This window comes from Eurypyga helias, unplaced genomic scaffold, assembly GCF_000690775.1.
Source record: "Eurypyga helias isolate BGI_N326 unplaced genomic scaffold, ASM69077v1 scaffold4897, whole genome shotgun sequence".
NCBI classification, from domain to species: domain Eukaryota; kingdom Metazoa; phylum Chordata; class Aves; order Eurypygiformes; family Eurypygidae; genus Eurypyga; species Eurypyga helias.
Genome location: NW_010260941.1, coordinates 26,198 through 32,377, shown reverse-complemented (window position 1 = coordinate 32,377; position 6,180 = coordinate 26,198).

Below are 6,180 nucleotides of genomic sequence, written 5' to 3'. Positions count from 1 at the left end.
GCCCAGCCGATACTCTTCTCTGAAGGTTTCACAGGGATTTAAAGCACAGCCTTAGGCCACTGGCACTGTACCTGCATACCCTGGCTCCGACAGGGAGACCCCGCAGCCAGGTTTAAAGTGACATACCCTGTAAGGCGGCAGCGGGCAGGTCAGGGATAAAGGCATATATCTTTTGCTGCTTCACAGTGACGATTTCTACGATTTCGGAAAAACAGGTATAACTGTGGAGGGAGTGGATCCAGATTAAGGTACAAAAGGATTAAGAATTTACTTTAAAAGGATTTAGGGAAGTATTGTCTGCAAACCCCAACAGCAAAGAAAAAAGATACCAATCGTAGTGAAGATGAAAAAGAGAATGCGACAATAAAAACTAGAAATGAAAAAAAAAGGGAGAGCAAAGGGGGAGGTGAGCGAGTGGCTATGTGGTACTTGGTTGCTTACTGGGCCTAAACCACAACAACAAACAACAGCCACTGTCAGAAGTGCGAAAATGTAGAAAACTGCTGTGGGAAGCTGGTACTAGGAAATAAACTGTCAGGACAGAGGCCATCAGTAACGTCAAGGGGCAGGAGGGGATGAAGACGAGCTGTTGCCACGAAGTGCAAAGCCTTCCGTCAGTACCTGTGTGTTTGAAGATGTACTGGCTGAACAACCGACACAGGTATTGCAAAAGAAATTATTAGATGAAGTGTGTAAGGAATACACGTTCTTAAATCAACATCATTAGCTGGCTAATGCTCGTTTCAGGAGTCTGGGAATACTGAGGGAATTTCAAAACATTAAGAAAAGTGCTAAAATTATGCCAATATTCAGAGAGAGAATGCTGACCCAGGTAACTCTCAACCAGCCAGCCTGACATCTATCCCTGATAAATCAGCTAAAGTAACAGAAAGATGATACAGGATTTGAGCAATAAAGAATTAACAGATGAGAACATAATTAATGCCTGTCGAGGTGGTGTTACATAAAATAGGTCATGCCACACAAACCTGATTTCATTCTTTGAGGCGATTATAACTTGGGTTGTTAAGGCAACTCCATAGGTGGAGTGTCCTTAGTTCTATCTGTCCAGAGCCCTGCTGTCATGAAGATGAGGGGCTATTAGGCAGTCCAGCGTGGTATATGCTGAATGTCAGGAATTATTAATCCCTGGAGCAGGTAGTATAATTTCAGCAGTGCGTTTATTCACTGCAACATTTTTACCCAGTCTGAACGCCCTGCAGTGCACTGCAGCAATATCTGACCACCTATTAAGAATGAAAATTCATTTATCTGGAAGCAGGATAAATTACTCTGGGTGGACCTTGAGACTACTGTGACTGCTGCTGCTCATACTCAGGTTACCTGCACACCGATGTGGACACAGAACCTCTTGGCCACTACCTCTTCCTTGCTGGCATCACGTCAGCCTGCCCATCCGTCAGGGATGCGTTAAACATCACCAGAGTGACAGACAGTCACATCTCTGCAGTAGCCTACCCAAACTATTGCTGTCCTTTCTGGATGTGACCACAGAGTTCCTTCACTACTGACCTCTCAAACACTTGAGGGGAGTGAGATCCCACTACCTAGTGGGAGCAGCAAGACAAAAGGCTGTGGCAGGACAACAAAGCCCAACGTGGCAACCTCTGAGTGCCTGAGGCTTCTTCCATACAGATCCCTCAAATCCATAGTTAAAAGTCTGATGCTTATGGATCCATCTCTTTGGTTGCCCCCCCTGCTGACCTGCAGACTATTCAGTGGTAGGTATTGTTAATGTGCTTTTACAGCCATCATCTTTGTAGCCTGTTCTGGACAGCCAGTTACACTGTTAATTATTTATCTTTAACCTTTCCGTTAACTAGACCGATCCACTCACTGACATCACTTACTCTACACTTTCATTAGGTGAAAGACAGTATGCTCATGTTCTGCAAGAAGTGTTTTAAATGATCTCTGAAAACAGAATTTAGTAATCATAAAATTCTTGGGTTCACTACCCAGGAATGTCTGTAACAGGCAAGAGAAATCGAGTGCATACCAGAAGCTTGTATGTAAAAGTAACTTAATAGCATCCTCTGTCACTGACCAATGCCTAAGGGAGAAGTAGGAAAAAGGAGAAGAAGAAATCACACATTATTCCCGCTCACTCTTCATGTTGGTAGCACAACACAATGAAAACTTTGTGATCTTACAAGCAGGGTACCGCATAGAGCGGAGTAACTCTTGTTTCCGCTGCACAGACCACTGCGGATATTAAAATAGAAACGTGTCCATGCTTGCAAACAACAGGGAAATAGAAGCTATGCTGATGAAAAGCAGACAAACCCAATCAGATTTCTAAAGGATTAGTGTTCTGGTAGAGGAATTATTTCCAACCCCATCCTGTTGCAGACCTCCACTGATAAAAGGAAATAAGATCCCAATCTGCTGTCATAGAAACAAGTGGTTTTGCCAGGTTTTACATTTAAACAGACTGTGGCTGCTGAATTTTCAAAGCTCATCTGCCTATTGGAAGGCTCTCTGTAATAGCCTGAAGCACAGCTCTCACCTCTTTGATTTATAGATTCACAGATGACCACTCTGCTCTTTCTTTCCTAGGATTAGCTGCAGCATTTCCTGTCAACAACCGGTTAAAGCAGCAAGTCTCGTTGCTGCATATCACATCCCAGCGATCTCCATTTATGGCCTGAAGATACTTCATAATCCTGCTTGCTGTTCGGCTCACAGGACAGAGCACTTTGGATTTGGTGTCATTTCTTTGGAAACGCTACTCTGAGGTACACAATCACTACACTGAGGCCAAAATTTCCAAAAACCCAAACAAAGACGAGCCAGAACTCGGCAGTACCATGCAGGATGGATGACTACACCCCCCCAGAACCCCAGCAATCCTGAGGGCAGAAGCCACAGACACGTCTCAGTTTCTAAGGGTACTTGGACTGTCCTGACGTGCCTGGCCAGCTGGTAAGCAGTCAGCCGTCGATCCAACCAACCCTCACGGATGGGGGTCTGCTATGGAGCCCTGACACTCTGCGTGTAAAACTGACTTTCTTGAGATCCGAATTTAAGCTCATTATATATGCTTAGTGCGAACACCGAGGTATGTTCCTACTTCTCCGTCTCAGCTTTGGGCAGGCCGTCCTGTCAGATGCTGTTCTTGCCCAACAGCCATCCCTCTCTTTGGCAATCGCACAGACCCACCTCAAAAAGAAGTGTCTACCGCAGCTGTTGCAAAGTGAGCGCGTCTCAGCAAGGAAGCCAGGCTAAGATTTCAGCTAAAAATTAAGATGGCTGTAAGGAAGGGAAACGGAAGTCTGTTTTTCCTCATGAACCCTTCCCCGCAAGACACTCCTGGAGGAAGCAAGGCCAACTACATTAAATACTTTGGTATCTAGGGACAGAAACATTCTAGGAATAACGCTGTGGCTTGTACTGGGCTTTTTTCTTATCAGAGACTCCTATTATTTAACTCCTGTAGCACATGTTTTAAAAATCCTTCTTGTTTAGAAGTTTCAAGGAAATTATGATTAGTTTAGAAATAGTTGTCCTTTATGACAATGACCACACATTTCTGAGGGTTTTCCTTAATATATCTTTTTAATCAATATTTTAATGTCTACCTTACACATGCTCGGGGAAAACTGTTTAAAGCAATTCTTTGAGTACAGTGCCTGATTCTGAAAAACTACTTTTCCAAGCCACCCTGAAGTAAGATCAACTGCCATGGAACATTCCCCCTCCTCTCGTGTTACCCCGCTAGTTTCCACCAGCTGAGGTCAGCCCTAGGCTGGGCAGACTGGCTAATCTAACCCCAGTGCAGCTCCACTGGTTTCCATAGAGACATGCTGTTTCCCCAGCCCTTCAGGGAGGGTACTGGAGAGTCTCAGCAGGCACACGCTAAAGCCACCGGATCTGCTCCTCTGTCCATATACCCCTGTCTTTGTCAGCGTGGGTGAGTCCGAAACGCGTGATTCTCTTACGATCGGTTGTTTCTCCTCATGCTGTTTGCACCCTCTGCTCTCGCAGATTTTAAACAAAACACACTTTTAAGTAACATCTGGAAATGACTGTCAGGAGCGTGGGGTGACAGTGACAATGTGCCTGCAGGTGCCCACATGTGCTAACCCTGTACTGTACTTCTGAACTCTGGCAGTGGTTACATTCCACGATTGTAAGCAAGATCCAAAATGTGGGTTTTCTCAGGCTGTCAAACTAACCTTGTGGTCTGATCTGAAATACTTGGAATAACGTATCAAGTTCTGTCACAATTCTGGAGTTTTCCCTTTCGTGACACAGTAGGTAATAAGCCCACTGCTGCTACCTTCTGCCGGGCATTTAACAACAAAGAGAACAGACGAAAGAGAAAATTTTGGACCACTTGCTGGGGGAAGGCCCCTCATTGCACAGTGTGAGTCTCTTGCTGAACCTCAGTATTAGACAGTACAGAGGTTAAAAGTGAGTACTGGGAACAACAGGGGTTGGAGCATTCATTTGAAAAATTCAGCTTTTGAGTAAAACCCCAACACTCTGTACTGAGGAAATAACAAGCTTGACATTTCCTGTGCTTAACAGAGCCACGATGGAAAATGACACTTGCTTGATATTTGAATATTTTATGAGATCCAAGACAAGCATCAGAACAGGCAAATGCTCATTATTTTTCTTCTCAGAATTAGAACTTAATTTTCAATTCAACTTTTCAGGCTTTCCTCTCTTCTGCTTTTGTTTTAGACTGTTGTAACTAAGAAGTTATTACTTGTCTTACCGAAAAAATAAGTCTCAATTAAAAGCAGGTATCTGCACCAGAAATTGGAAATGGGGCATTAAACACATGGCCAAGCTAAGTATTTAAACTGAATCAGCTCTCTTTTAATCCCCACATTTTACAATCTACAGACCCAGGGTTACTCACTTATCCAGTAGGTAAATTCAAGGAAAGCTGTATTTGTTCCCAAGACAGTTCAGAAAGAGGAAAAAGCAGATTAAACAAAGACAAATAAGCCCACTGCTGAACAATGAAAGTGAGAGGCTGTAATGAATGGAATTCATCCTATGCATTTTCTGATCCTTTTCACTTCCTACCTTACAGCCAAGTATTTTGTTCAGGCCAAAGATCACCTATTTCTCATAGAGAACGTACAAAGACCCAGAGCGGGTCTGGACAAACAACAGCAACAGGGTTTACAGCATCACATATTTCAGCTCCAGCCAATCAAAGCAAGGTGCAAAACGCAGCCATCGGCTGGCATACAGAACGCAGCAGGTAGATGGAAGGATTTCCTCTGCTCTAACAACCACGTTGCATCTGTTGCACTGTGCACACCATGCATGAAACACCACTCACCACCCTAAGAAATCTTCAGCTATCACAAGGCTCCAGGTGGTTGTCACTCTGCCACCTACATTTCTGTCACTTAACACAGCTGGGAGGCACATCAGAAAAGCTGAAATCAAGTGATCAGCTTGTCCCAACCTTACCAATAAACATCCCTGAAGCTCTGACTCCAAATCATACACAGCCCAGGATTCAAGCAGGTGTCACTACATACGGCAGCAGCATTCCCTTGAATTTCTGCGGCCAGACTGGCTCATTTTAGTTGAGGCCACAGTGTAGATAAAGAGCTGTATTGGGAACCTGCTGACAATGGCAGAGCTTGAAGGAATAGGACATACTGTTCCGTGAAGGCCAGATGGGCTGGGAATGATGCGAGGCCAGGGGTGTTGAAGAGATGAGAGCAGGAACTTGCCAGCATCTGCCTTAGGAAAAAAGAGGAAAAATATGCAAAGCACTAGAGGAAAAGAAAATTGCAGTCATGGTAAATAAGGGTGACAGGCAGAAAGCAAGCAGGCATGGTATGCCACAGCATTGCTCATCCTCCCTGAAGAAGTATTTGACAGAAGAGGAACCGGAGAACGGCATAAGCAATATTCTGAAGGAAAGCAATAACATATACCAGCATGTCCTAACACTGGTGTTAAGGTAACCCAGCACTGAGAAACAACCTGTTGGAAGCTGCAGGTCCCCAGCTGCTCCGCTGGAAGAGGCAATACATTGGTATCTGCAGTCGTTATCAATTATACTCTTGCTCAGTACAGCTCAGATGCTGAAGATCACATCCTCCTTAAAACTGATCAGTAAAGACCCTGAGCAAAAAGAAATGTGACAAATATGTATGTATTTTACTGGAAATAGCATTG